Genomic DNA, 9,458 nt, shown 5'->3' on the forward strand with positions numbered 1-9,458 from the left:
GAACAGCAAATTCTTATAGCAAAGTTCAAACATTTCCAACAACCGCCACTAGATGGTGCCACGGCTTAAATTTCCATTCACAAACTTCCCTTATTGAAACCATTCAGATTTTCACCAACCATTCATTCATTCATTGATTCATTTTCTATGCTTTATCTATTATGGAGGCTGCGGGTGCCTGGAGCCTATCCAAGTTACTTCGGACGAGAGGCGGGGGACACCCTGGACAGGACGCCTGTCTGTCGCAGGACACACAAAGACAGACAACCATTCACACACACACTCATACCTAAAGACAATTTCCCCAAGTTCCGAACCAGAATGGAAGAGTTATTCTTTAGTTTGAGCGTTTCTGGAGACGGACAAAAACACATGACACCATTGTCACTCCCAAACACACACTAACTGTGGTCTCTCGCAAAAACTTATTTATATATGGGAGAAAAAACACCAAACTTATCTCACAGCGCCATCTCTTGGCCAGGTCCCCACACATCAGTGGTAAATACAATAACAATGTCATGTGCATGTAATAAACATATATTATAACATGGCTCAATGACTCAAAGACAAAGATAATTCATAGTATTCACACATATACATATGTCCTTATATGAGTTACACCATCTTATGTTCCGAACAAGTAGTTCTTGAACTTTTCAAGTATCCCCTTAGTCAGTGGTTTGGTGAGCACATCTGCCACCATATCAGCAGTAGGACAATATACGAAGGATAGTTTGCCGTCATTATGAGCAGATCGCACAAAATTATATTTTATATCTATGTGTTTGTTTCTTTTGTACGCACATGGGATTCTTAGATAGAGCTACTGCCCCCTGATTATCCCCATGTATCTTCACTGGTACATGCTGGTTATCTTGATCAATTCCTCTCAATAATTGTACAAGATACAAACTCTCTTGAGTAGTTAATGCCAGTGACATGTATTCAGCTTCACATCTTGATCGTGCCACTGTTGGCTGCTTCTTGCTTTTCCAAGAAATAACAAGACCATTTTCAGTTAAACTGAAACAATAACCTGTTGTGCTTCTCCTGTCATTTTGATCTGCTGCCCAATCACTGTAACTTTCTAGTTTAAGTTTTTAAGTGTAGCTCCTGATCAGCAGTACCCTTTAAATATCCAAAGACATCTTTAGCAGTTACCCAGTGCTGCGACTTTGGTTCTGCTAAATGCTGTGACAGAGAACCTACAATGCGGCTCAGATCGGGCATGGTACATGTCATAATGTAGATCAAGCTTCCCACTATCTCCCTGTATCCTGTTGCGTAGACAACTTCGCCTTCATTATCAAAGCGTTTGCTCACAGGTGGTTGATATTGATTTGCATTCTGACATGCCGTACCTTTCCAGTACCTTCATTATTTGTCGTTTTTGAGTCATTTTGATCTCTCACTCACCTTGTGTGAAATCAATTCCCAAGAAATGTTTGAGGTTCTTCAAGATATTTAATTTTAAACTTTCTCTTTAGCAGTTGTTTTGCATCACTGAGTGAGTTGTGGTTGTTACCCGCTATGATTAGGTCATCAACCCACATCAATGACTATTTTCTCGTCTTCCAACTGTTGTCTGTAAACACAATGATCAGCATCATTTTGTTTGAAACCATTTTCCTCCAGATGATCGTGTAGTAACTTATTCCAGTTACGCCCCGATCGTTTTAGCCCATAAAGTGTCTTGTTTAGTCTGCACACTAAGTGCTGGTCGGTTTCAACAACAAAACCTTCGGGCTGTTCAATATATACCTCACTGTTCATTGGGGCGTGAAGATATGCTGTTTTCACATCCATTTGATGCAATATCAGATCATCCTGTGCACTTATTTCATTAGCGCTCGTAAGGAAGTCATATTCGCTGTCAGTGAAAACGTTTTTTTCTATTTCTATTTGTCTATTCCTTCAACCTGATGTAGTGAAGTCCTATATGTTTGTGTTTACTATCACTAAAACACCAAACCCTCAAGTTTACGACTTTGGAATGCAGACCTTACCCCATCAATCTTCTGGCATCAAAAGGCCGGCCCTTTTCCACACATGGCCGGAAGAACAGAATGACCACAGAGAACCAGAATCACTAGTTGAGTATTAAATGTAATTTTCTTGTTCAATAAAATATTTTCAGATACAGAGAAGCCAAAGAAGAAAGTCACATGAACTATATAATCAAACATAAAAGTGTTTTGATGTCTATATGCTGGTTGAACATACATCTCAATATTTTGTATTCATAACACGTAATGTTTGATATCCTTCTGATCCTTAGAAAGAGCTGGGAAAGTTATGATGAGTTAGCATTATGTGTGAACCTCAGATTCTTCAATAACGACAAATAAAGAAGTTTCAAAGTCGATAAGAAGTCAGGAGAAAGACAGAGGGAGGGGACCAATTGGACTATCTCCAGCCAATGGGTGGTAAGGAATTAGATGTCGCTCACTCATCCAGGGGCCCGAAATGATGGCTCAAAGAGGACTGCGTGATACAAATCTACCTCCTTACACTTCAGCCTTTACCCGCCCTTGACACTCCTGCTCACCTCATCCTCCCCCCTCTTCACCCCTGTTCCTGTCTCCTGCCTCCTTCCTGCAACTTGGTGTCTCCCCAACATTACCTTCTCAAGACGCAAGGAAGCAGCACGTAATCCAACCTCAAGCAGCCAGCCAAGCAAGCCTGAATCTCTCTGGCTCCACCAAGCAACCAAACTGCTCTTCCACAGATGATCCATGCGTCAAAGACTTGATCCCTTGAGCCGAGTAAAGATATGTCTCTGGCCGGTTACGCCAACTCAACCAGGACCGGACCAAAGAAGACCGAGAGGGACCCAACTGCAGTCACAATGGCCGACCAGGGCTCCGCCCTACATCCAATCCATACCGGAAGTCCCAAGTTTCTTCTTCATGCTTATTCGGCGTCCATACCGATGAGCGGGATATTGTGAGAGAGTGATAAAACGGTGATAAAAATACTCTTTTCATTGTCATCCCACGAGTGTGGTATTATCTGTTGGATGTAATTTGTGCTAGAACTAGAGTGACATGGCTTGTGAAGGTTGTTTTTCTTCTCCGGGCTAAGTTGCTGCTAGAAAGAATGCTAATGGATTTGTCTTCTTTTTGTGCGACACAGAGAATGTCATACATAAGTACATCAATATATACTTGGAAATAAAACAATAAAGTAACAAAAAACACAAAACAACATTTTTGGGGGGGATTTTGGGAAGTCATACAGACTTCGCCAACAGACACTAATACAGGTATACACACACACGGACATATGCAAAATTTTCCGTTCCATAATGTTTACGTGTGTACAACACATGTTTATTCATTCTTTCCTTCTTTCTTTCTTTTATTCTAGATGCGCCCCTATAATCAGAGAAGGCAGCCTAATCTACACCGGGTCACAATCTGGTTTTGAGTGTCCTCTCGGCCACTTACTCCACACAAAAAGTGAGAGTGTCATCCAAAGGCACTGTTCAAATCATATGGCAAATGCAGTGCATTTCAATGGTATGGAAATATATTTTTGAGATCATATGCCTTTACATGTAATTTTTAATGAAACTGTCTTGTGTTTTTGCATCTCTATGGTCATATTTTAAGTAGTGTTATGCTGGGTTGCACTCCTTTGAGGTTTCTCACATATACACAGTAGTACAGTTAAATTCATTTTCTGTATTTGAAGCACTCTGTGAAGTTTCACTTTTTGAAATAGAATAACTGTTTATAATAAGGAAACACACATCTGCATAATACTCTATAGGATATTTAAATAAATATTTGTTTCTCAGGTACTGCATGATCTTTAAGAATAATTACTTTCCCTTTTTAGGAAAGATGATCTGCAGATGCAATCTGCAGTGCAGAAATGGAGGACATTTCCATTGTCCATTTTGTGGTACAACAGTAATCCGGAAAAACGCCATTACCACACATCTAACAGAGTGCCAAAATAAATCGGTTTCACCCCCACAACCATCAGTTCCACCCTCTCAACCATCCTCATTAGAGCCCCACCCTGCTGTTTTATCATCAGTGAGTGTGGAATGTTTATTTTCACTTCCACCTTCGGTGTTAGCCATTGAAATGGACCATTCCTACACAACAGCATCCCCTAAGACCCCTACAGTTGCTCCATCAGAGCCAGAGGAGCCAGATCACCCTCAGTTAACCCCAGCTATAGCCTCAGAGGGGCCCATTGCTACAGAGGAACAAGTCACTGGGGATGTACCAACAGCCCATGTAAAGTGCCCACACTGCCCAGTTGTGGAGTTGTGGGTGGAATGTACACAGCAACAACGATGACAGTGGTCAATTCCCGGGGCAGATAAAAGGGTCTGCATCTCACAATCATAAACTCAATGTCCACAGAGCAATGACTGGTGATCAGGGTAGCATTGTTACACGTGCTGTTATTAGTGTATATGCGACTGCCGGCTGTCTCCTGTCGGCTCTGAATGTTGTTTGCCCGTCCAGGCTAATCGCAGCCTCAGGGATAGATGAGTTTAGCCACGTTTAGGTAAACAGAAAATATCATTAATATTATAATTAACATCATATTAATTTAAAAGTAAGAATGACATGTGTTGTGACTGTGTGTGCATGTTGCATCTGCTGCCTTATATGTAAGTAGCTAATTAATTCGGTTATGGTGTGTGTGCGTGCGTGTGTGTATTTGTGTGCATGCGTGAGTGAACCCCTAACCACCACCACACAAACGTAGCCTGATTCACATTTGTGTTTAGAACGTTATGTTATCCATTAAAAAATGTAACAGTACAACTTAGTGATTGGTGTAGGCTTCTACCTTCTGAGTTTTACAGTAGTCTATAAACGTGCAGAGTTAATTAACTAGTCAATCATACTGTTACGATAAACATGTTAAAAATACATAGAATTATGTGTAAACGTACTTGCTTCTATTTTGTTTTAGCTCGGAGCGGTGTTCAACTAACTTCCGCTTGAAACTTCCGGTATGGATTGGATGTATCAGTTTGACACTAATAGTCCTGCAAATATTCTGGAGGCTTTCTTTGTCTGACAGGGTAGCGCTTTGTACCAACTTCCTGTGTTGGCACCTGTCTGACATCTGCAGTCGCCTCGTCAAGAGACTCATCCTGCTGATTTTGAGCCATTATTCTTGTTCCTGTTGACCTAATTTCCCCATTGACTTTAACTCCATCAGTGTGTGTCTGGGTCTGACTCTCTCTACTGCTTTTGGTGATAAATTTGACCAATTTGTGTTTTTGGGACTTTTCCTGTCTCGTCGGCTATACATGTCTCTGTAGCCTTGTTAGCATCGCATCATTCCATTATAGTCATCCGTAAATGCTATAGCATATTTGTACCCATCTTCATCTGTTGGTTCTATTGGGCCACACAGATCTGTATGTAGAAGTTTGAATATTGCTTTAGCTTTAGCAACAGCATTTCAGTTTTTGCTTTGTGTAAACTTGTGTACATGTTTCATGCTCATATTTTGGTTTGTTTTGTTTTCCCTTGAGTGTCATCCCTTCTACCACGCTCTCTAATTTTGACACATCATCAAAATTACAATGGCCTAGTATCCTGTGCCATGTGTGTAGGTCTTAACAACCATTGCATTCATCAACATCGACATTCTCCATTGTACTCAAATAATGGAGCCAACCATATACATCGAGCTTGAATTTCGTACCGTTGCTGTGAGAACAGAACTCCGCTCCATTGGCTCTTGCTGCGTTCACTGATAAAATGTTCTGTGGAAAAGATATAATGTAGAGTGCCTGTCTCAGTGTTGCTTCAACTGTTTTCCCATCACTGTTGAGCAAACAGCATCTCCCCTCATCTTTGCCATACCAGTTGTCTCGTCCCATCAGCCGACTCAATCACATGGTCCTCAGGTTTAAAGCTTTTGTCTATAGTTTTAAACATGGTTCATGAGTCATTTATCATGTGTGTTGTTGCTCCTCAGTCGACCGAAGGTCCTTTCTAGGTAACTCTCATTATATTGCAGTCACTTAACTGGAAACAGAATGATGCTCCTGCAGCGCTGTCTTCGCCCTCGCCTCGTTCTCTGTCCCCATCCACCATTTTAACTCGGTTGCGGCATCGTCCCCGTCCTCTGCCACGAAATGGTGGGTCGTACGAGTCTGGTAGTCCTTTATTACATTGCAATCTGCAACCCATCACTTATATTCTCCTCGGCCCTCCTTAGAGAAATGAATATAGTCTCTGCACAAATTATATATTTCGTGATAGTCTTGAGTCAAAGACTCATGACTCGAGGTTTGTCCTTACCCGCGTAGTGTCTGCGTAGTATTGTCAGCACCTTCCTGCCATTTTGTTCTGCGTCCCGCGTCACCAGAGATGGACTTATGCATCCCTGTTCTTCTCAAACTTTATTTGTATATCTCTTAGCCAGGTCCCAACACAACGTATTCCACACAGTGGTAAATACAATAACACTGTCATGTGCATGTCATAAACATAAAATATAACATGGCTTTGTAATAAACACTCTGCCATAAATGTGTTTCTTGCTAAACTCTTTAGGTGACTTTGTTATAAATAAATAAAAAACTGCATATTAAAACTGCAAATTAACTCTCAAGAATATCTTCAGGACCGGCTGCACAACTTCAAGGTCCAGTGACGTCTTTTGAAAGGACGCATTTGTATTCATCTTCTGCTGCTGCTTAACTTGGTTGAACAAGAAATCCATCCTGGAAACAAAACCATACATTCGTTCTAAAACTAGCTTCAGTTTTAAGTTTCACTGTCAACAGCAGGACTGTTACGATGCAGCTGAGCTGAAAGATTTTAGTAGAGTAAATAAAGAGTTAACATGCAAGTGAGAGAGACAAACAAGACACAAGAACAGTTACATTTTGTGAGTAAAGTCATCGGCAATAATAGTTCCCTCAATGTTGATTCACTGATAAAAATTGGTTGGAAATCCAATTTTGTTCTAATGTTAATCATAGTGAGCACTTTTAATGTTGTTTCCATATCAGATCTCAATATGGAAAAAACAAATTTAACACTGATTCAACGTATTTTTGCTATCTGGGAAGTATTTTCAGTTTCATGAACTATTTTATCAAAAATCTTGCCGTTTGGTCTCTGTAGCCTTGACAGCATCGCATCATTCCATTATAGTCATCCATAAATGCTATAGCATATTTGTACCCATCTTCATCTGTTGGTTCTATTGGGCCACACAGATGTATGTATGTATGTACAAGTTTGAATATTGCTTTAACTTTAGCAACAGAATTTCAGTTTTTGCTTTGTGTAAACAAAGATCTTGCCGTTTGGTTCTTTAAGTGCAACATTTCCAGAAAAAACAATCAAAGAAATTTCTTTTTTATATATATATATTGTTTTTCATAATTATATGAAGACATTTTACTGTCAAAGGGATGAATGGGTTGATTGAAACTACTGTATATAAAAAAAGCTAAATGTTGGAAACACATTGGAGTCTTATAATCTCATGGAAAAAAAGGCTGTGATGGTTCATAATGATATGAAGACTTTCAAAACTTTTATTCCCACAAGGACAAATAATTTTAATGAAATATTGGACTCTAATAAAACATTAATGTGACAGGGAAAATGGGGAAATGTTGTAGTTGAATATGAATTAATCATCAAAAAACAAAGTTGCACATTAGTATTTTTACTTTGTGAATGAGTGTTTTAATGTAATGTGGTTTTCCGACCGCGCGTCCTCGCCTGTGGCTCTGGCAAACAATTCCAGAGTCACATCCTAGAGCGACAGCCAGAGGCTCACCTGTGCAGTAATCAAGCTGTCCAATCAACACGAGACCCGTCACACCTGTCGATGGAAGGCTTATCTCGGCCAAGAGAAGAAGTCGCTTTAAAATCCACTTTAAATACAGTGTCTGTTGTGTCGAGGAAAAGAAGAAAAAGACACTTTAATACGACCTGAAATGATTGTGTTTGTTTTTAACACAGACAGATAAAGATATCAGGACGTTTAATAGATTAAGTAAGTAATTTGTATAGCGCTTTTCTAGAGCAGGGTCACAAAGCGCTTAAACAATTAAAACTCAATACTCAATACTCAATAAAGTAACCTTTAAAGGTCAAGATAAAACTGAGAACAACACAGGAGTTCCAGAAAATCAAGGAAAAGCCTCAACAAATAAAAACGTCTTAAGATGTTTCTTAAAGGAGTCAGTAGACTCCATCAAGTGAAAGAGAGAGGAAGATCGTTCCAAAGCTTAGGAGCAACAGTCTGGAAGGATTTCTCTCCTCTGGTCCTGAACCGTGTTCAGGAACCATCAGTAGATTCTGATCCACAGACCTCAGAGCCCGAGCTGGGGTGTAAGGCTGGATCAGATCAGCGACGTAAGGAGGAGCCTGACCATGAATAGCTCTGAAAGTAAGAACCAGAATTTTAAAGTTGATTCTGAAAGAAACTGGAAGCCAGTGAAGAGTTTTAAGGATTGGAGAAATGTGAGTTCTTCTAGTGGAGCCGGTCAGAATTCTCGCTGCAGAGTTCTGAATCAACTGCAGGCGAGACAGATCCTTCTTGTTAGGACATGAAAATAAACTGTTGCAATAGTCCAGACGAGAAGACACAAACACATGGATTACAAGCTCCAGATCATGTTGTGACAACATTTTCCTTAGAGATTTTTCTCAGTTGAAGGAAACAGTTTCTGGTCAGTTTCCTGCAGTGTTGAACAAGAGACATGTGTTTATCAAATACATCACCCAGGTTTCTCAGGCTCAGTTTGACAGACTGACTTAAGTCACCCAAGTACTGACTCAACCCTGGAACCTTGTCATCAGGAGCAATCACCAGAGTTTTCAGTTTTTGTCCACATTTAGCTGCAGTGTTTTCACTCAGCGATTGTTTGATTTCTAGCAAACATTTGACTAAGCTGTTCAGCCTCTGGGGCTCAGTTGGATCAAAAGACCAGTAGAGCTGGATGTCATCAGCAAAAATGTGATAAGAAACATCAGGAAATCTCTGAATGATTTTACAGAGGGGAATCAAGTACAGAAAAAACAATAAAGGACCCAGAACAGAACCTTGAGGCACTCCACACATGGCACACAACAGATCTGCCGACTCAGACCTCATTTGATTGGCAGATACACTAAAACTGCACTCAGAAAGGTAAGATGAGAACCATTCTAACACAGACCCAGACAGTCCCACTTCATCCCACAGGCAGATCAACTGTGTCAAAGGTTGAGGACAGATCCAAAAGAACCAGAACAGTGAATTTACCCGAGTCAGCCGACATCATGATGTCACTGGACACCTTCAGTAGGACTGTCCCCGTAGAGTGATGTTTACGGAAGCCAGACTAAAACTTCTCATGGATGTCGCTCTGATCCAGGAACAAAGACAGCTGCTCAGACACCACCTTCTCCAAGATCTTGGACAAGAAAGGGAGCTTAGAAATAGGCCTGAAATTACTG

This window comes from Callionymus lyra, chromosome 19, assembly GCF_982586985.1.
Source record: "Callionymus lyra chromosome 19, fCalLyr1.hap1.1, whole genome shotgun sequence".
NCBI classification, from domain to species: Eukaryota; Metazoa; Chordata; class Actinopteri; order Syngnathiformes; family Callionymidae; genus Callionymus; species Callionymus lyra.